The sequence below is a fragment of the Paroedura picta genome, chromosome 1 (genome assembly GCF_049243985.1).
Source record: "Paroedura picta isolate Pp20150507F chromosome 1, Ppicta_v3.0, whole genome shotgun sequence".
NCBI lineage: Eukaryota > Metazoa > Chordata > Lepidosauria > Squamata > Gekkonidae > Paroedura > Paroedura picta.
In genome coordinates, this window is record NC_135369.1 from 195,251,051 (window position 1) to 195,272,406 (window position 21,356).

The 21,356-nt window shown below is 49.3% G+C and overlaps 1 protein-coding gene across 1 annotated transcript in view; it reads left to right on the plus strand.

Annotated features, from left to right (window-relative positions):
- The window catches only part of AFTPH (aftiphilin), a 202,522-nt gene extending 182,355 nt beyond the window's left edge, over positions 1-20,167 (plus strand). Inside the window, exon 8 of the transcript XR_013227129.1 lies at positions 20,158-20,167. The gene's annotated coding sequence lies outside the window, so the exon portion shown is untranslated. The remainder of the gene's footprint in view (positions 1-20,157) is intronic.
- Positions 20,168-21,356: the final 1,189 nt, after the last annotated feature.

The following is a 21,356-nucleotide window of genomic DNA, read 5'->3' on the forward strand; positions in this document are numbered from 1 at the left end:
TTAGGGTTCTTGGGGGATTATTGTTGCTGCCATACTGGATTACGGTAATTTTATAAGCAATGCTTTATTGTCTTAGCATTGTAAACCACCACAAGGAGGCTAGTCCAGATGGTAAATAAATCAAATAAATAAACAATCAAATAATAAACAACATGGACTCAACTTTCACCACTACAAGTCACCAAGAAGAAATTAGAGGTGCAAACCAGTGAACATGAAAAATAAACAAAACTGAGATAAAAAGGAGCCCGAATAAAAGCAAAAGTTAATTGGGTAGGTTTTGTGAAATATTAGCTTTATACACCGCACAGCTAACCTCACTCTCTCAAGAACTGCATGTTTTTTTTAAGAAAGTAGTTGGATTGTTTCAAACAGTGCCAAAAAAGGTCAAGTGTGTCAAAGTGTTGTATTTTAGATTCTGCTCCTATCTCTAACACAGCAAATGGAATGATACAGAGTCGGAAACGGTGAGTTAAAAGAAAACCCTGAAATGTAAGTGCCCCCCCCCCCAATCACTTCTCTGTTACAGGCAATATTATCCAGAACTGACACATTATTTCTGTCATTAGCCAATCCGTTCCTATAACTCTGGGTCCTCTAAAGCACTGCCAAATATTATCAGAACCAACGCTGGGCTTTCAACAGCTCGTCCAGCCGAAAAATCTCCCTGCAGTTGAGCTGCTTTCAGCCGTGACTGCCCTGACGTCAGGCGGCTGTTTATGAGAGGTGGACGGCTGCCAGCTGCCAGAGAACTGAAGACAGCAGGAAGCTGCCTCTGTTGGCCGCACAGATAACAAGTCCCTTTTGTGCGCACCGTGCATGAGGGGCCGTGTTCACATGTGTGTTCACAAACACAAACTCTCCGGGGGGGGGGGGGAGAAAAACAACTTACAATTTCAGCACCACCAGAGGAAACTGGAGTTCCTCAAGAGTTCAGCCCAAACCAATGTGCTATGATTTTAAGAGTCTTCATCCAAACCTACCTCCAAGCAAGAACCCAGCAGGAGTCCAGTAACACCTTGAAGACCAACACAAATTATGGCAGGTTCTGAGCTTTCCTGAGTCTCCAGGGATTCCCCAACTCAGAGTCGGCAGCCTGAATCAGAACCTCTGTGAAGAACACAACAAAACATTTCTAAGAATTTGAACTCCCCTCTTCTTATTCAACCTCTTCTTTTCAAGCCATGCTTTCCAGACAGGGCTTTTCCTCCCCAAATCTTCTTATACTTCTTTGGTGTTTACATACTTATTTTTCGATTTCTAGACTGCCACTCTTGGCAACAGCCGTCTCATGGCCGTTTACAGAATATGAAACCAATAAAATTACAATCTGCAACCATGAAAGGGGCAAGGAGTCCTGGGAGGGGTTGGTCTTAAGGGTTATGGGCCAATGAGGTCCATTATTGGCGCCTGTATGCCTCTGATTGGTTGTCCACCCACGGGCTGCCCAATCAGATTAGCACTCCGCCCCTAACTGTTTTCCCACAATTCTGCCGCTTCTCCGGAGTCTGGGCCCCTCAGACCCGTCTCCTGAGGTGAGGGGGCTGCCAGGGGTGCCTGGGGGCTCTTCGGCTTCGCCCTCCTGAGGCAATCGCTCCTGCCGACAGATCTTAGGGAAGCCAGCCTGTGTCTTCTCTGAGGGGCAGCACCTGCCCCACCACCACCCCTACCGCCACCTCCCCCTGTTACGGACTCTGGGGCACAGCCGTCCCTAATCCATGGCTTAGTGGTAAATGAGGATGAAGTCTGTCCCAAGACTATTTTGGGGTGCCCCAGTGTCCTCCTGGTTGTTCTAGGGCAGGGGGGGGCTAAACTGTGGCTCTCCAGATGTCCGTGGACTACAGTTCCCATGAACCCCTGGCAGCGCATGCAATGTTAGCCCAGGGGGCAGGCAAGATCCTCAGTTTGGTAACTCCGGACTCCACCCTGGCCTCAACCAAATGCCTGGTGGAACAGCTCCGTCTTACAGACCATGAGGAACCCAGAAAGCTCTGTCAGGGCCCTCAGCTCTTCTGGGAGCTCATTCCACCAGGTTGGAGACAGGACCAAAAAGGCCTTGGCCCTGGTTGATGCCAGGCAAATTTCTCAAGGTCCCAGGACAACCAGCAAATTCATAAGCAGACAAATAAGTCTTTGTCATCTGAATGTTTCAGGCATTTGACTATCCACGGGTATTCTGCCCTCTGTACCTCCTATGAAGTCCCCAACCGGGGGTCAGTGGGAGCTCTGCAGGGCATCCACGGCCTTTCCCCTCCTGCCTCAATAGACTTGGCCACAAGCTAGGGAACTGGCAGCTTCCATTGTGCCCCCCCCTCCCCCCAAAAGCATGAGTTCTCTCAGGTTTCTGTGCCTGGGAGGGGGCAGAGGCCACATGGCCACTCCTTCCTCAAAGCCCCTCCTGTCCCTCTTCCCCATCCCCCTCGAGCCTGTCTGTTAATGCAGTATTGACATCCCTTCTGGGGGTCGTGGGAGACTCTGGCCGGGAGGTGGTCAGCTGACATCCTTTCTGGGGCTCCTCCAAGCCCAAAAGATTATTTCAGGGGCTCCTCCGCAATCCAAAGGTTAAAAAAGGCTGACCTAGCTAGCTGGATTAGCAATAGAGCATGTAACACAATATCACCAGTTCATGGATTTGGGCATCATTAGGGTGCCAGATGGCTCTACGGCATCTCTGGGCACGACGTTGGTGACCTTTGGTTTACACAATTTGCTAAAATGGATATGGCCACAGATGCTGAATCAGTTTTATGAGATATAAAATAGGTACAGCTATTGCATATGGATGCATAAGGACAGAATGATTTTTCTGAAGAAATGGTCATGTGGTCACAGGAAGTTCCCTTATACTGAATCTGACCATTGGTCCCTCAAGGTCAGTATTGCTTAGTCTTGCAGCAGCTCTCCACGGTCTCTGGTACACAACTTGCCACTTACTCCTTCACTCTTTAAACTGGAGAGGACAGGAATTGAACCCAGGACCTTCTGCAGGCCAAGCAGATGCTCTGCTAAGGCCATTCTCAATAGGGACCATATGGACCCCTGGGGGCCTCTGGCACATTTTAAGGAAACCACGGACCAACAAATGTGAGAAGGGGAGCTCGAGGGTTTCAAGGGGGCCCTGGTAACTAATGTATTATTTATTTATCTGTTCCACATAATATATTTCTGGTAAGGTCTTAGAGGAGGAGCATGTCTCATGGCTTAAGTGCAGCTTCATGATCAAAGTTAAGCCTGCATAGAGTGAGTTGCAGAAGTCCAGTCTAGAGGTGACCGTCACGTGGATCACTGGCTAGGTGTTCTATGGCCAAGTAGGGCGCTAGTAGTTTAGCTTGGCGGAGATGGAAGAATGCCAGCCATGCTACTTATGTGACCTGAGCCAACATAGAGAGGGAGGCATCTAAAACCACACCCGGGATCCTGACGGAGTGAGCCACTGATAGCTGCACTCCATCCAGGTTGGGTAGGCACCCTTTCTCACTTGGGCATCTCCTCTGACGGCCCTCCAGCCCCACATATCTCCTCCACCCACCAGTCCGCTTGTCACAAATGACCCAGCTGAGGGAGAGCTGCTGGCTGGCCTTGTTCCTAGAGGCATCCTGCACCCCCCTCAACTGGCATCTAGGCCCTGCTCCCTTGTTGCCCTACCCTGCCCATGCTACCAGGTCTACCGCAGTCTCAACCAGGATTTTCCACAACCAAAAAGCCTCTTCAACACACTGATATGAACTGGAGGCTATATCAAGTTTGGGGGGTACTCTGCGTAAAACTGTTAAATATGGAACATTTAGAGGGAGGCACTGCATCTCCTCCCAGGTATGTGAAATACTGGCATGAATGAATGTTTTCTTAAGGGCTCTATTCATGATTATAGAACGCATCAGAAGGATGACACCTCGATTCTCCTAAGGAAGTGGAGGAAGGGAAGTCCGTGCCAAACCAGTGCCAGAATTTCTTCATTCCTCCTGGATTATTCTGACTGACAAGCTAGAAAGACTGGAAATTTAATTAGTCCAAATTAGTAGGTATGTTGAATGAGTAATAGAGGAGATGTGGTTTATGTGTCTGTTTTGCTCAAGCTAAAAGCATTTTTAAAGCCCGTTTGCCACATAACAATATCTGTCCAGTTTTGTTCACAGAAAAACAATTTCAGTTCATTATGCTCATGGCATGTGTAAAATGCCATTCAGTCACCGTCAGCCTATGGTGACCTCATAGGGTTTTCAAGGGAAGAGATGTCCAGAGGTTGTTTGCTGTTCCAAAGCGATCCTGGAGTTTCTGGGTGGTCTCCCAGCCAAGTATTAACCTGGGGCTGAATCTGCACTGGGCTTTTTTATCCCCAGTAACCCCAAATTTAAAAAGTCATCTACACATTATCAGTGGTCCCCAACCTTTTTATCACCGGGGACCACTCAATGCCGGGGACCACTCAACGCCTTTTACTGAGGCCTGGTGGGGGGGTAGTTTACTCCTCTACTCTCAACCACTGCCCTAACGCTCTCTGATCGCTATGGTAATGTTTAGACATCCCTTCAAAATAAGATACAGACACGCCACAACAATGAACATAAGGAACATTTTATTTTCATGGAAATTTTAACTCATGACAATGACAAATCAATGGGAACCCTGAGCTTGTTTCTTTGCAACGAGATAGTCCCATCTGGGAGTGATGGGAGACAATGACACCCGAAGTGTGTTGTAAAGGGCCAGGGGGGAAGAAGTAAAGGGCCGGGGGGTGGGGAGAAGGCGTCCTTCGGGGCCCACCTCCAATTAATCAAAGGATCACATGTGGTCCGCGGCCCACACGTTGAGGATCGCTACATTATTTGATTTCCATTCTGATATTTAGCACCTTAAATTTTCCCTCTGCAACATCTATGATTGATCCGTGGTGACACTAACTTTCCCCTCATGATATCCAGGAGCGGATATAACTTGCTACATTTTAGGTAGCTACTCTGAAAGCAGATCTCTTCATTTTGCTGGATTAGCTCCCACCTCAGTGGATATGGCCCAAGACTTCATGCATTGCCTTTAGCGCCAGATCACACTATCTGCTCATATTTAGCTTCCAGTCCTTCTTCCAAGGATTACACCAGTGTGCACAATGTCCCCCCATGAGCCACGATGATTTTGGAAATGGAACCTCTCTCAAAACACAACACAGAGACAGAGAGAACAATTCTCCTAGCCATAAGATTGTTCGCAGCTAAGACAAAGGAAAAAAGCCTTTTTGCAATTCACTGCTTCATATGCAGATGTGAGAAATGCAGGCAAAGATGTTTTTAGTGATGCATCTGCCAAGGGGGAAAGAATAAATCCAACGTTTCATTGATTTTTCATACATATACTCTAATGTAGAGAAGTCACCTCTCTGAAAACATTATTTCCATTCCTTCTCAGCCCCTCCTCCATTCTTAATATTTCCAGATGATTTAACGTCCGGATCAACTGACAATTCTCATTTCCAATTTATTATTAATGGCAAAGTAACTCATCTGGCCCCATCCTGCATTTCTTGTTGTTCACTGTTCTGGCGCAGTTCACAGTACTTGGACAGACTCACAGATGAGTGTTGGACTGGATGGGCCACTGGCCTGATCCAACATGGCTTCTGTTCTTATTTCTGGGGCAGTGATACTCTGTATTCTTGTTGCTTGGAGGGCATCAGCGGGAGGGCTTCTGGCCCCACTGGTAGACCTCCTGATGGCCCCTGAGTTTCAGCCACTATGTGACACAGAGTGCTGAACTTGGTGGGCCATTGGCCTGATACAATATGGCTTCTCTGATGTTCCTAGATCTGGGGCACCTCTAAATAGTTAAGTCCAACCACTTAACTTCAGAAGTCACATGATTAATCAATCCACCAGGATGCAATCCAAATGGCACATGATCTACCATAGGTTGTCTGTATAAATAGACTCTTCACAAAAGGCCCCTGACGCTGGGGCACCACTAAGCAAGCGACATGAGCACTCCAAACCATTCAGACACAAAGTTGTGGAGAAGTATAGATCAAGAATGGGTTATAAATGGATATCCCACAGAGCACCATGAAATACATTATAACAAAATGAAAAGGATATGGCACCACTATAAACCTGCCCAGAGAAGGCCACAAACACCAAGGATAATGGCGAAGGATCTGGGAGTGGGGAGGTTTTTTATCGGCAGGGACAGGCCAACTGGTCAGGACTGAAGGAAAGATGGATTGCACTAAATACAGGGCAATTCTTGAGGAAAACCTCTTTCAATCTGCCAGAGATTTTAGAGTCAGACGAAGGTTTCACATCCTAGCAGGAGAATGGCCCCAGCATCCACACTGGAATGGTTTAAATTGAGAATCTGTGGCATGACCTGGAGGTTGCCGTACACCAGCACTACCCATCTAACTTGAAGGAGCTGGAGGAGCCTTGCTCGGAGGAATGGGCGGGAATCCCAGTGGCTAGATGGGCTAGACTGCTAGAGGCATACCCCCAAGAGACTTGAAGCAGCAATTGCAGCGAAAGATGGCTCTACACAGTATTGACTTGGCGGGGGGGGGGGGGTGAATATTTATGCATAGTCATGATATCTGTTCTTCTTGTCTTGAATATTGTTTGTGTTACAATAATATTTTGCACCTTCAAAGTGTTGTGAGAAGCAAGAGACAAAACAGGACAAACACTGAGGGGGGTAAATCCTTTTGCAAGCCACTGTATGTCTGGGGCAGGGGGGACAACAAGGGAAAGGCTTCTGGAGTTCTGGCCCTGGTGGTGGGCCTCCTGATGGCACCTGGGTTTGACCACTATGTGACACAGAGCATTGGGCTGGAGGGGCCATTGGCCTGACCCAACAAAGCCTCTCATATTCTTATGCTGCGGTGGTCAAAATACACAGCCTTGAATTCAAGAGACAGTGGGTGGTAGATAGAGTTGGGTTCCAGAAGGAGCACTAGTTGATGACCTCTTTTAGGGTTGCCACCTCCAGGTGGGAAATTCCTGGAGATTTGGGGTTGGAGCCCGGGGAGGCGGAGGTTTGGAGGAGGACAGGGACCTTGGTCGGGTGTAAGGCCGTGCAGTCCACCTTCCAAAGTGGAATAAATGCTTTAAATAAAAAACGATTTATATAGTCTGGAGAACAGTTGTAACTCTGGATGATCTCCAGTCCTCACCTGGAGGTTGGCAACCCCACCCCAACCCAAGCCCCAGCGTTGTGCCCCCTCTCTGTCTTCAGCTGACCTACATCTCCTGACGTGGAGCCCCAGGACAGCAGAACTTGGGGAGGGGAGGGACTAATAGGGAACGATGTCCTACAGACCACTTTCCAAGGCAGCCATTTTCTCCACGGACCCTGATCTCTCTCGCTTGGAGGTCAGTTGTGATCCCGGCAGATCTCCAGTCACCACCAGGAGTTGCCAACCCTGGGACTACCCCCCCTCCCCTTTTGAGACTAGCCAGCACCTCTGGCTTGGACAGAAAGAAGGTTGGTACGCTAGAAGGGCCTTACTCAATGCCACTTAATTAATATTTAGCCTGAACTTGACATGGATCAGACACCATTGATTTAGTTTACGGAAGGTCAGTTCTTTGTTACCTTTGTTTATGCAGAATTGATTTGTGGCCATTATTTGAGGCCAGGCGGAACGGCTCTATCTTACAAGCCCTGTGGAACTGCCAGAGGTCCTCTTCAGGCCGGGCCAGGGTCAAAAAGGTCCCGGGTTCAATGCAGGCACCTTCCATTCAAAGTGCTTGGTGGCAGCCGATGTGGCCCTGGAGGGCCTCTGCCAGTCTGGGCAGACCAAACTGAGGGACCGAGGGTAGGATTCCGTAGGAGGCAGCTTCATGCATTTTGTGTCTTCCCCAACTCACCCCACCATTCTCTGGCCCCCAAGCGCATCAGCTCTAAGACAAGATCACCAGCATGTATTAAGCTACTTCGCTGTTTTCAGACACATTTAAAGAAAAAAAAACTTTAAAAACATTTATTAACACATAAGTAAAAGCTTCCTTAGGTATTGAGACACCTTGTCTGGACCCCAAAGAATCCAAAGATTTAAAACAAAACAAAGGTCTCCATGTTAACCCTCGGCCCGGAGAGCGTTAACCCACTATCCATAACATAGATCACGATCAAGGAGAGAGACAGGCGGTCTGAGGTCATACAGAAGGGGCAGCATGTGGGCTACAAAGGGAGGCAAAGCAAGCCTTAGGGCCATTCCGCATGATTTAATGTAGCAGAAGTCTTACCTTTGGTAAACGCTATTAATTCAACGTTCCGCATGGCGTCGCACACAATCTGCAACACTCCTGCAACACTCCTGCAAAAAGCGCTTCATTGTAGCGCTTTTCGGGGAATCAGGAAAAGTAGATTCCCCCTGAAAAAACCACTACACTTCTGCGCACAAGCTGCAACAAACCAGCGAAAGACATGTGCGTTCTCAATGTAGCGGTAGAAAGAAAGTCCCTCCCCCGCTCTCGCCTCCAAACTTCCGGAGAAGCGATCGCCATTTTTTCCCCTTAGAATGGGGAAAGCAACGAACAAACGAGGCTTCTCTGGCTAAAGTCCCTCCACAGAAGTGGCTTAAAGTAAAACAAATCTCCCTAAGTTCCCAAGCACAACACAGCCTGTTCGGCACTGCCCGTAATTTCAGCCACAAATCGCACCCATGGGGGGGGGGTTCTACTTGAGGAGCGTGTAAACGATTAATTGTTAGCTCCTACGCCAGCAAAAAGGTCTTACCAGTGCAACAATTGAACGCATATTCGTTGCAATGGGTGTGTTTGGTTTAAAAAAGAAACAGTTCTTAATGGGAAAGGGGCTTTTTGGCAGCATGAACACAACATCCCATTGGCTGTTCCGTTTGATTGACAGCCAGGGGCGGGAAGAAGTGCAGAAAAAAATCGCTTCCTTTGTTGCGATTCCAGCGAGACTGGAAACCTGTGGGGAATGAATGAAATGCTACCGGGACTTCTATATTCCACTAAAAATAAAGGTATGCCGAATGATGAAACTCCACTATTTAATATAGCATTTCTGCATTCTGTGAACATTTGGCAACATTGGTCCTTGTGCGGAATGGCCCTCAGTTTAGTGTAGAGCCTACATTCCTCGCTCCGAGTCATAAAAGAAATGCGGGCAGTTCAGCTGCATTCACAAGAGCACGAAGCGCTTAAGATCAGTGGTGCAAAAGGCTGGCAGGCCGCAGCTGACTCACAAGATCAGACCAGCCTTCGCCATCCAGGCCGGAACGCAGGGGGTGTGGGGTGGGATAGGCTGCCTCTGTGCAGCCCCCCTCGGCTTCACTGGGGGTCTCCCACCCGAGTTCGACCCAAGACAAATCCTGCAGGACGCGATTAGGCTGGTCTTGGCCATCCAGTCAGAACACAGGGGGGTTGCCACGGCCTGCCTCTGCCCGGCAACCCTGGATTTCCTTGGTGTGGCCTCCCATCCAAGCAGTAACCAGGACCAGCCCTGCTTGGCTTCTGAGGAGATCAAGCTAACCCAGGGCCATCCAGGTCAGAGTGAATATTCTGTTACTTCATTCATCCTTAATAAGGACGATGTAGGAAGAAGTGGCCGATTTCAGCACACTTTATGAATTGGACAGTGTAATATTTTGGCTGTTCACATGGCTGGGCACTTCCAGCCCAAAACTGGAATCTTAATTCCTCCACAGAGACAGCTACCCTTCCATCCCTCATTTTAACTTCTCTCTTGGAGTCCTGAAGGTTAAGACCAAAGGATGTGGGACTCAAACAAGCACTTCGTTCCAATAAAATGTCTCTTGTGTAAGCATGGTCCCCAAATCAGCAGACCAAAAGCCGCTTTAAAAAGAACAGTTTCATAATTTCCATGATAAACCCTCCGTTTATCATGGATAGAGAAGTTCTGAAAGGGAATGCCCTGAGGCACGTCATCAGGATCCTGACAAAGGAATAATCCCACATTAGAGTTCATTAAAATTCCCAACAGGACTAAATGCCAGATCTCACCGTTTTAGGTTTATTAAATATCATCCATACTTGGCTTCCAATTATAGATCCTAATTGACACACAGATGTACTTAGCAATTCCTGAAAGTCCAAACAGAATACCAAACTTTAGTTCTTTAACTCCCCCCCCCCACCACACATCTTAAAGTGAAACACCAACGTACACATTAACACTCTGCTTTGTGACAAACAAGTAGAAAAGGCAGCTCTCCCTAAGATTCTTCGCTTCAGGCAAAACTGTTTGCATGTTTTAATGGAGAAGTTGTTCACCAACTTCATGGTTATGACACGCTCAAATCTAAAACTCTCCAAGATGCAAACTGTAGGCCTCGCCCTGCTACAATTTCTCTCCTGACAAAGAACAGCGATCCTTTCGGTCTCCTTGTTTTGGAGCTACACTTTCAACAGGGGAGCATATTTTATACCAGAGGCTATCAAGTACATTATTGATACTTCATTCAAGAGCGGACACATGAGCAAAATCTATTTCCTGCTAAACAGACAAAACACACAGAAAGCCAAGGATCCTTGAATGTTCCAGCAATGCAAACATCTAATGGTATCAAGTGCTTCTCCAAACAGGTAGATTCCAGAGCAAATTCAACATTTTCTAAAGAAAATGTGCAGCAATATCCCAATAAGGAACACCAGCCTATTCTATTCCCCAAGGGAGCCATCTCCTAGAAACACCCAGGATGTCCAGCGGCTGCCCTGTCTCCTTCCCCTAAGACCACCCCAATCCTGACTTCACTCACTCACTCACTCACTCACTCACTCACTCACTCACTCACTCACTCACTCACTCACTCACTCACTCACTCACTCACTCACTCACTCACTCATTGTATTTATGTACCACCCTCCCTGGAGGCTCAGGGCAGTTTACATGGAACATAAAAAACCATACATGGAACGTAGATTTTTCCAGGAACAAAGCTGGAGTCCAGTGGAAGGCAATTTTTTTTTTATTCTGCATAGAAGCTTTTCTGTACATGCTCATTTTTTTCAGAAGCCAAGCTACCTCTGTTATCTTTAAAGGTGTCATAGAATAGAATTATAGAAGCATAGAGTTGGAAGGGACCTCCTGGGTCATCTAGTCCAACCCCCTGCACTATGCAGGACACTCACATCCCAATTGCTCATCTAGTGTCACCTGCCACAACTTTGCCTTCACAGAATCAGCCTCTCCGTCAGATGGCTATTTAGCCTCTTTTTAAACATTTCCAAACATGGAAAACCCACCACCTCCCGAGGAAACCTGTTCCACTGAGAAACCGCTCTAACTGTCAGGAACTTCTTCCTGATGTTCAGACGGAATTTCCTTTGAATTAATTTCATCCCATTCGTTCTGGTCTGTCCCTCTGGGGCAAGAGAGAACAACTCTGCTCCATCCTCTATATCAGTGGTCTGCAACCTTTTTAAGGCTGCGGACCGGTGTGGGGGAGAGGGCGATCCGGCTGCGTGGCAGTCCATGCGCAAACGCGCATGCGCGGCAGGTCCGCGCATATGAGTTTGCGCAATCGCACATGCATGCCAATTTCGAGCATGCGCGCGTGCATGGCACATCTGCACACGCACATTTGCACCATGCACAGCCGCAAACACTCATGCACGGACTTGCCGCACGTGCGGGTTTGTGCCAGGGGCCGCTCTTCCCTCCCCCCCCTCCTGCAAAAAGAAGCTTGCCAGGTCGCAAGCTAATCGGCCGCTTTGGTGGCCGCTTTGCCTGCAGGCTGGGAAGTTTCTCACTGCGGGGGACGGGGGGCGGGGGGGCGGGTAGAGGGAGCCACGGCCCGGTGCTGGGGCCTTTGCGGCTTGGCATTGGCCCACGGCCCGGTGGTTGGGGACCACTGCTCTATAGGGCACCCTTTTAAATACTTGAAGATGGTTATCAGATCCCCTCTCAGTCGTCTCCTATCTAGGGCTAAACAGACCAAGCTCCCCCAACCTTTCTTCATACATCTTGGTCTCCAAACCCCTCCCCATCTTTGCTGCCCTCCTCTGGACACGCTCCAGTTTGTCTACATCCCTCTTCAATTGGGGTGCCCAAAACTGAACACAGGACTCCAAGTGAGGCCGAACCAGAGGAAGCGTGAACTGGACACAATACTCTGTTTGATACAGACCAAAATCCCAGTTGCCTTTTTAGCCACTGAGTCACACTGCTGACTTATTTTGAATGCATGGTCTACTAAGACCTCAACATCAAGAAAATGAAGATCATGGCAAACAGATGGGGAAGAAATGGAGGTAGTGACAGATTTTATTTTCCTGGGCTCCAAGATCACTGCAGATGGGGACTGCAGCAAAGAAATTAAAAGACGCTTGCTCCTGGGGAGGAAAGCTATGGCCAATCTAGACAGCATCCTAAAAAGCAGAGACATCACCCTGCCAACAAAAGTGCATCTAGTCAAGGCTATGGTCTTCCCAGTTGCAATGTATGGCTGCGAAAGTTGGACCATAAGGAAGGCCGAGCGTCAAAGAATTCAGGCTTTTGAACTCTGGTGCTGGAGAAGACTCTTGCGAGTCCCTTGGACTGCAAGGCGAACAAACCGGTCAGTCCTAGAGGAGATCAGCCCTGACTGCTCCTTAGAAGGCCAGATCCTGAAGATGAAACTCCAATACTTTGGCCACCTCATGAGAAGGAAGGACTCCCTGGAGAAGAGCCTAATGCTGGGAGCGATCGAGGGCAAAAGAAGAAGGGGACGACAGAGAATGAGGCGGCTGGATGGAGTCACTGAAGCAATCGGTGCGAACTTAAATGGACTCTGGGGAATGGTAGAGGACAGGAAGGCCTGGAGGATCACTGTCTGTGGGGTCGCAATGGGTCAGACACGACTTTGCAACTAACAACAACAATAAAGTAGCAGTTTTCTCAACTCCATATGAAGAAAGGCTGGGAGATCTTGGTCTGTTTGGCCTGGAGAGGAGATGACTGAGAGAAGGATCATTGTCCTGAAGGATCATTGTCCACGGGGTTGCGATGGGTCGGACACGACTTTGCACCTAACAACAACAACTACTACTACTAATACTCCTAGATCCTTTTCGCACATGCTACTGCCAAGACAAGTCTCCCCCATCCTATACTGATGTATTTGGTTTTTCCAAACTAAATGCAGAACTTTACATTTGTCCCTATTGAACTTCATTTTATTCAGTTTAGCCCACTTCTCGAGCCTATCAAGATCCTGTATTCGAGCCTGTATTCTGTTGCTGTCTTCAGTTGTGTTTGCTACCCCTCCCAGTTTAATATTGTGTCACCAGACTCAGACCTCATTCTGCTGCTTTCAATCAACATGGCCACCCACCTGAATATTACAGGTCAAAAAAGGAAGTGAGAAACATGTAATTAGTCAAGATGAAAGGGGAGCTGAGAATTGGGGAGAGTCTAGGTGTTCACAAACCCTGGGGTCCCATTTATGGGGGGGGGGGCGCACCATGAAGCAAGGAAATAGTGGTTGGTCTACAATCCAGAAGACCTGAGTTCAAATCCTTGCTCTGCCTATCTAGTGGTTCCTATCCCCCACTTGCCTTTGGCTTGTCTCTGGGCCATTCCGCACGACTTAAATGTAGCAGAAGTCTTGCCTTTGGTAAATGCTATTAATTCAACGTTCCGCATGACGTCGTACACAATCTGCAACACTCCCACAAAAATCGCTTGTTATACCGCTTTTCGGGAAATCCAGAAAAGTGGATTCCCCCTAAAAAAACCGCTACACTTCTGAGCACAACCTGCAACACATCCGAAAAAGACATGTGCATTCTCAATGTAGCGGTAGAAAGAATGTCCCTCCCTCGCTCTCCCCCCGAGCTTCCGGAGACGCGATCGCCATTTTTTTCCCCTTAGACCGGCGAAACCAACGAACGAGTGAGGCTTCTCCGGCTAAAGTCCCTCCTCAGAAATGATTAACACAGTCAAACAAAGCTCCCTACTGCAAGTGTCTTTAAAGTTCCCCAGCACAATACAGCCCCCTGTTTGACACTGCCCATAATTTCAGCCAGAAATTGCATCCATGGGGGGGGGGGGGGTTTACTTGAAGAGCGTGTAAATGATTAAGCGCCAGCTCCTATGCCAGCAAAAAAGGTTTTTCTGAGACAATGAATGAACACATATTTGTTGCTACCGGTGTTTTCAGCTTTTTAAAAAACAGTTTTTAAAGGGAAGGGGGCTGTTCTGTTTGACAGCCAGGGGCAGGAAGAAGCGTGGAAAAATATCGCTTCCTTTGTTGCGATTCCAGCAAGACCGGAAACCTGTGGGGAATGAATGAAACGCTACTGGGACTTCAATATTCCACTAGAATTAAAGGTATGCGGAATTACGAGATTCCACTATTTAATATAGCATTTCTGCATACTGCAAACATTCAGCAAAATTGGTCCTTGTGCGGAAAGCCCCTCTCTTTTGCTGCCTAGTCTCCGTCATAGGGTTGTTGTGAGGGTGTAAGGAGACCCCCCCCCCAGCAGGATGGGCATAAAAAGCCTACCAAATAAATGAATGGTTTCCCCAAGATGTTTGAGTCGGGCTGGGGGTGCCACAGGCAATCTCTGTCTAGAGTGGGCAGTGGGTCACCCTGGAAGGAAGGAAATAGACTACAAATATGACTAATTAATAAAGACAGAATAACTTGGCTGCAACTGTTTAGCAGTAGTAGTAGTAGTAGTAATAATTTGGGGGTGTTGCTGACATTTTCTTTACCATGAAGGCAGATTCAAGTGGATAGCCATGTTGGTTTGAGGGAGCAGAACAAAACGTGGATCCAGGGGCCCTTTAATGACCAACCACGTTTTGTTCAAGGTCCTGATAGTAAAGCCCTTTGCGTGCTGGAATTCTGTAATGCAATGGGCCCATGGTTTGGTGTGGGTTTTGTGCCTCGTTGGAAGCTAGGAGGTCTCTCTGTGCTTTCAAACCTCAAGGGATTTTTCTAGCCCAAGGGTAGCCAACCTCCAGGTGGGGCCTGGAGATCTTCTGGAATTACTGTTCATCTCTAGACTATAACGATCATCTCTGCTGGCAAATATTGCTTTCTTTGGAGGGTGGGCTCTGAAGCATTGTACAATTTTGAAGGCCCACCTCCAAACCTCGAGGAATATTTCCAACCCAGGAGTAGCCAACTTCCAGGTGAAGCCTGGAGAGCTACTGGAATAACAGCTCATCTGCAGAGTATAAAGATCATCTCCCCAGGTAGAAAGGGCTGCTTTGGAGTTTGGACAGGGTTATTGTGAAGAAGAAACATTTATGGCTTCCCACACAGGTTGTTGAATTGAAACACTTGAGGCCTACTGCACAGGGTTGTTGTGCAGATGAAACAGGAGACAAAAGAACCTCATCAACAGCATCCACTTTCATCTGCATAACAACCCTGCACAGTAGGCCTCAAAAGTTCAGAGAGTGGAGAAGAGACACGCATGGCTTGTCTCTACCAGCGAGGCCAGCGACAGCAGTATTTTAAGTGGGAGGGGGCTTTTCTGTGGCCTTGGACAGAAGAGGAACTCTTCCCCTCCCAAGGGATGCACGCCCATGCCCACAGATGCCCCCGGGTCTTCCCTCCCCTCCTGTCAGAGGCTCCTTCACAGCAGGCCTGAAGGGGGGGGGGAGTGCGGAACGCTGAGCAAGAGCAGCCATTGGCCCTGGGGGAGAGGGGATTCCACCAATAGGAGGCTTCAGAGCCTTCAGCACCTCCTGGGAAGCGGAATCCCTCTTGCTGTATCCAGCCGGCTTTTTTTTGGGGGGGGGGGGCGTGCCCTGAATAAGGCTCAGTTGGTCCCGCAGGTGGCCCCCATCCCCCCGCCCCCTTTATTCTGCTCTCTGTCCCTGCCGGAGTCAGTCCCGAGAGGGCGGCGGGGCTCCTTCCAGGCGCTGCCCTTCCTTCCCTTCCCTTCCTTCCCTTCGAGGCGACCGCAGCATCCAGCGCCCAACCCACGAGGGGAGGGCGGCCTCAGCCCCGAGGGAGGCACGCCCCCTCCTTGTCCGGGAGCCAATGGCCGAGCCCGGGAGGCGGAGGGTCAGCCGGCTCCCCCTGCTGGGCGGGGCCATGGAGGGGGGTTCTGCGCCCAGGGGCCAATCCGGGGCTGGCGGTGGGTTGATCGGCAGGAGGGGGCGGGCCAAGCGGGCCTGGGGGCGGGGCTAGGCGCAGGTGGGCGGCCAGGCGGGCGTGTCCGGCGTGGGGGCCTGACGGAGCCGCGGTGGGCTGGCTCACCTCTTCTGGCTCGGCGGCCCGTGGCTGCGACCCCGCGGGGAGGATGCCGGAGCGCAGGCGACCCCAGGAGGTTGGCACCCGCCGTCCAGGCGCACGTCGTGCCCTCCGCGCAGCCGGGAGCTTCGGGGCGCCCCTCCGCGTCCGCCCTGGGCGCGGCTGCTGCTTCTCGTGCCCGCCGCCGGGAGAGACCCTCGCTTTCGGCGCCGCCATCCACGCAGGTGGGAGCAGGAGCCTCTGGGAGTTTCCCAACTTCACCCTGATCTTCCCCGGATGCTCTAGCACCGCTTTGCACAGGGAGACTGTGCCCGCTAGAACTCCACAGTGAAAAGGGCTGGAGATTAAATATTAAAAATATGAACAGGCCTGAAGTTTTGGTTTTTTAAAACGAAAGCTGTGGGTTTGGGAAATCTTTCCCTTAATAACTGCAGCGAAAAGGACTGAAGATGTACTTTTGTAAACACAAGGAGAGCTGTGGATTTGGATAATGGGTCACATGGGCTGTTATAATAAGATTCAGTTGCTGATTTTAAAGAAAACATGAAAAAGCCTCGAGGGGCTGGGACAGGAGCTCCACACCAGCATCTGGAACCCCCAAATCTGTCCTTGTGGAGAAAAGACCAGGCTACCTGTCTTGTTTTTCTGTTGCTCCATCTGAAACGAGTGTGACCTTAAATAAATTCAACTCCTAGTTTATTTGTTCACTTGGTAGGCTGTTCTAAGCTTGGGATTCCTTGCTTCTCATGAGGTGGCCAAAGTATTTGAGTTTCATCTTCAGGATCTGGCCTTCTAAGGAGCAGTCTGGGCTGATCTCCTCTAGGACTGACCGGTTTGTTCGCCTTGCAGTCCAGGGGACTCACAAGAGTCTTCTCCAGCACCAGAGTTCAAAAGCCTCAATTCTTTGACGCTCGGCCTTCCTTATGGTCCAACTTTCGCAGCCATACATTGCAACTGGGAAGACCATAGCCTTGACTAGACGCACTTTTGTTGGCAGGGTGATGTCTCTGCTTTTTAGGATGCTGTCTAGATTGGCCATAGCTTTCCTCCCCAGGAGCAAGTTTCTTTTAATTTCTTTGCTGCAGTCCCCATCTGCAGTGATCTTGGAGCCCAGGAAAATAAAATCTGTCACTACCTCCATTTCTTCCCCATCTATTTGCCATGATCTTCATTTTCTTGATGTTGAAGTCTTAGTAGACCATGCATTCAAAATAAGTCAGCAGTGTGACTCAGTGGCTAAAAAGGCAACTGGGATTTTGGTCTGTATCAAACAGAGTATTGTGTCCAGTTCACGCTTCCTCTGGTTCGGCCTCACTTGGAGTCCTGTGTTCAGTTTTGGGCACCCCAGTTGAAGAGGGATGTAGACAAACTGGAGCGTGTCCAGAGGAGGGCAACAAAGATGGTGAGGGGTTTGGAGACTAAGACGTATGAAGAAAGGTTGGGGGAGCTTGATCTGTTTAGCCTGGAAAGGAGGTGACTGAGAGGCGATCTGATAACCATCTTCAAATATTTAAAAGGGTGCCATATAATAATCAGTCCAGGTGTCGTGGTTAGAGTTTCAGATGAATATCTGGGAGACCCAGCTTTGAATCCCCACTCTGCTCCATCAGTGTGTCCTGCATAATTTACAAAGTGGTTACGGCAGGTGAAGGAATCCCCACTCTGCCATGGAAGCTTTCTGTATGACCTTGAGCCAGTCACACACTCCCATCCTAACCTACCTTGCAGGGTTGTTGTGAGGAGAAAAAGGAGAGGATAAAGATGTAAGCTGTTTTAGGACTCCATTGGACAGAAAGGCGAGGTAGAAATGAAATAAATACAATAAGAATATATCATTTCTCAGTATCACTTCACAGGAGGTTTCATCTAACTAATTCACTATAATCGTCACAACAACCCTGTAAGGTAAAGTGGCATCACAGTCTTGCAGTTCGGACAGCTGAAGAGGAAAAGTGAATGAAATACGAATGGGGGGCTTTCTGGCCCCGCATCTCAGTCCCATGAGGGAGCGGCAAATGGATCTGCCTTTTAAAAAACGACTTCTTCTCGCAGCAGGAGTTGCAGATGGGTAGAAATCCCCTCTGGGAGAAAAATGGCTTCAAAAATTAATTCCGGGTGGGAAAACAGAGTTAGTAGATTGAATTCCTCTCAGGCCCTCTTGCCCAGGACTCATTCTCTGCTTTAAAATCCTCGTTCCCAGTTTTGTAGAGGGCTCAGCCGGAGGGACACCCAAACCAAGCAAGGAGGTAAATAAAGCGGTGGGTTCCTCCACTGCGATCTTATGACACTGCACCAATGTGCAGACCAAGGAGGCAAGGCCAAGCTGAAAAGGGAGGCAAATTTCCTCCCTCCACCCCTAAGCCACACTGCAGGGCGTACAGGTGAAAACTGCCACTCTTGCCAAACGGAATGCAATATCTTGAGTTACAGCAGGGGTAGTCAAACTGCGGCCCTCCAGATGTCCATGGACTACAATTCCCAGAAGCCCCTGCCAGCATTCGCTGGCAGGGGCTCCTGGGAATTGTAGTCCATGGACATCTGGAGGGCCGCAGTTTGACTACCCCTGAGTTACAGCAACGTAGAACATGTAACATAGTTCGTAAGAAATGTATCCCACCTCTGCCCCCACCCTTCTTGCTGGCTTACTTCATTCTTCCCATCTTGCGACAGCCCTGCGAGGTGCGTATGGCTGAGAGCGCATGACTGGCCACTCTCAGATCTTCTAAGGCAGAGTGAAAATTTGAACCTGGGTCTCCCAAATCTTAGTCCAATCCTCTCAGCAATCCCCAACTTTCTTTTGAGGCTGCAGGGCCCTTTGAAATTCTGACACAGCCACAAAACAGCGGCCGCAAAGAGCCTTGTTCTGCAGGGGCAGCTGCCCTGATGCAACATTTAAAAAATCTGCCCCGCCCATCAAATCTGCAACGGCCAATGAGAAGCCTTTCTGAAAACACCCGGTAAGTGCGAGGAAAGGGGCTGGTGGGAGTCACGGTGCCCGTGGGCATCATGCTGGGGACCCCTTCCTCTGGCCACTCCCAACATTAATGCCATAAGAGAAAGCAGCAGTCTTCTGACAGGGTCTCCCTCCAGCAAAGGTCACAGGAACCCTCGTGCTGCTCCGGATCGATGCCGTTGAGGTCTGAGCAGACAGAATCGCTTCCTGTGGTCAGAATACAGGCCCTGCGGATCGTAGAGTATCCGCTTCCGCCTGGCCTTCCTCCTCCCTGTTTTGCGTGGGGACATCAGGCAGGCCAGGGTCCAGGAGCCTGTGCGACTCCTGCAGCCCTTCACAGAAAGGAGAAGGTGATGGAAACGCTTCATTACTCAGGGTGGAGAGTCAACTGCAGGCAGCTCGTCTACAACCAATGCCCCGCTAATGCCTCAGACAAATCAGCCTCACGTGGGGGCTGGATTTTCTCCTTCCACAGTGCCGCAAAACGGTAAACTGGGAGGCCCCTGGTTTATAATGCTCCCTATGGCATGAGCCACTCACTGTGTTAAGCAAATGCAGAAGTTCTCTTTGGCGAACAAAAGAGCCGCTCCCTGATGCCAGGGCCGCAGCATCCACACTGGAGCAATCCCTCCTTCTCCAGGGGATCCGATTTCTAAATGGCAACCTCCTGAATTCTGGAATTTTCCCATTCCTCCCAGGTTGCAATTGCTCAGGGCTGTTTGTGATCAGAGCCTGCTTGCCTGCTTGCTTTTCTGAGTCAAAATAAACCATGTAATGAAAGAATCTGATAGCAACATTTAGGTCTAAGAGCACTGCAAGAATTATACATAGAGTTGCCACCCTCCAGCCGGTGGCTGGAGATTTCCTGGGATGACAGCTGATCTCCAGGCAGCAGAGACCAGTTCCCCTGGGCAAGATGGCCACGTTGGCAGGTGGACTCTGTGGCTCTCCTCTCCAAACTCCCCCCTCCTCAGGCTCCCCCCCCATCTCCTAGTATTTCCCTAGCCCAGCCTGCCTCCACTTTTTTACCACTGAGAAAGCCCAGAAACATTCTTCAGGATATAAGAAACCCCAGAAGTGTTGGGGTCGTGTAATATGTGGTTGGAAAGCAGAGCTGTGGACACGCCCACCCCAGCCCCTCCTTTTCCCACCCCCTCCTGGCCCGTCAGTGGCCAGGTACACATATATATATACATACATAAACGTTAATTAACTCCCCCCGCCCAACATTGAGGAAACCCTTCCATTGCCCTCCAGAAACCCCAGGGCTTGAACCCCTGGTTGAGGAATCCGGCCCTAGCCGGCTGCTCCAGGAGTGCCTAATGGTCACGCCTGTAAGTGCTGGTTACATTTCTCCCCAGTTAACATGCCTTGAGCTGGGAAGCCCAGTCATGTGGGGGCTTGATTGGGACCATAGCCCCCGCCTCCGTTTTCCAGACCTTAAACAATTGGCAGGCTCTGCCCACCCCCCAAATCTCCAGTTATTTTCCAGCCCAGAGATGGCAACCCTAGCTGTAATTTTGGGAGCTCTCCAGGCCCCACCCAGAGGCCTCCAACCCTAACACTGGCCTCTCTCCAGGGCAGTGAAAAAGAAATGTTTCCATATATTTCCATCCTATTTGGGTAGAAAGGTGGCATAAAAACGAATCCAATCAGTCAATAAGCAAGTGATTGTATGCACGTGTGCATCTGATCTGTTGCTTGCGCTTAGCGCACATGGGCATCTGTGTGCCCCTGGATTGCACATGGCTAGGAGCATGTGCATTACACCAGCCAAGCTTAAAAAGAAAGCTGTGAGCTAGTATAATTATTATGTGACGTTAATAATCTCCAATTCCCTTCTTCATGCAAATTACTATTAATAAGAAAAGGGCATTTACAGATGCCCGGGTTACAAACTAAAATGTTATAGAATCAATTGCAAATGTTTAACAGCATTTTATTAAAGCTATGTTAGTGTGCTGTGTGTTATGGATGCCAGCCTCCTTGTGGGAACTGGAGGTCCCTTGGAATTCCAACTCACCTCCAGACTGCAGAGATCGATTCCCCTGTAGGGCTGCAATCTGTATTTTTAGATAGTTAGGTGGATAGGGAATTGGTAAAGAGTTGTTGTCAATGGTGTTTCATCAGACTGGAGGGAGGTGAGTAGCGGGGTACCTCAGGGCTCGGTGCTCGGCCCGGTACTTTTTAACATATTTATTAATGATCTAGATGAGGGGGTGGAGGGACTACTCA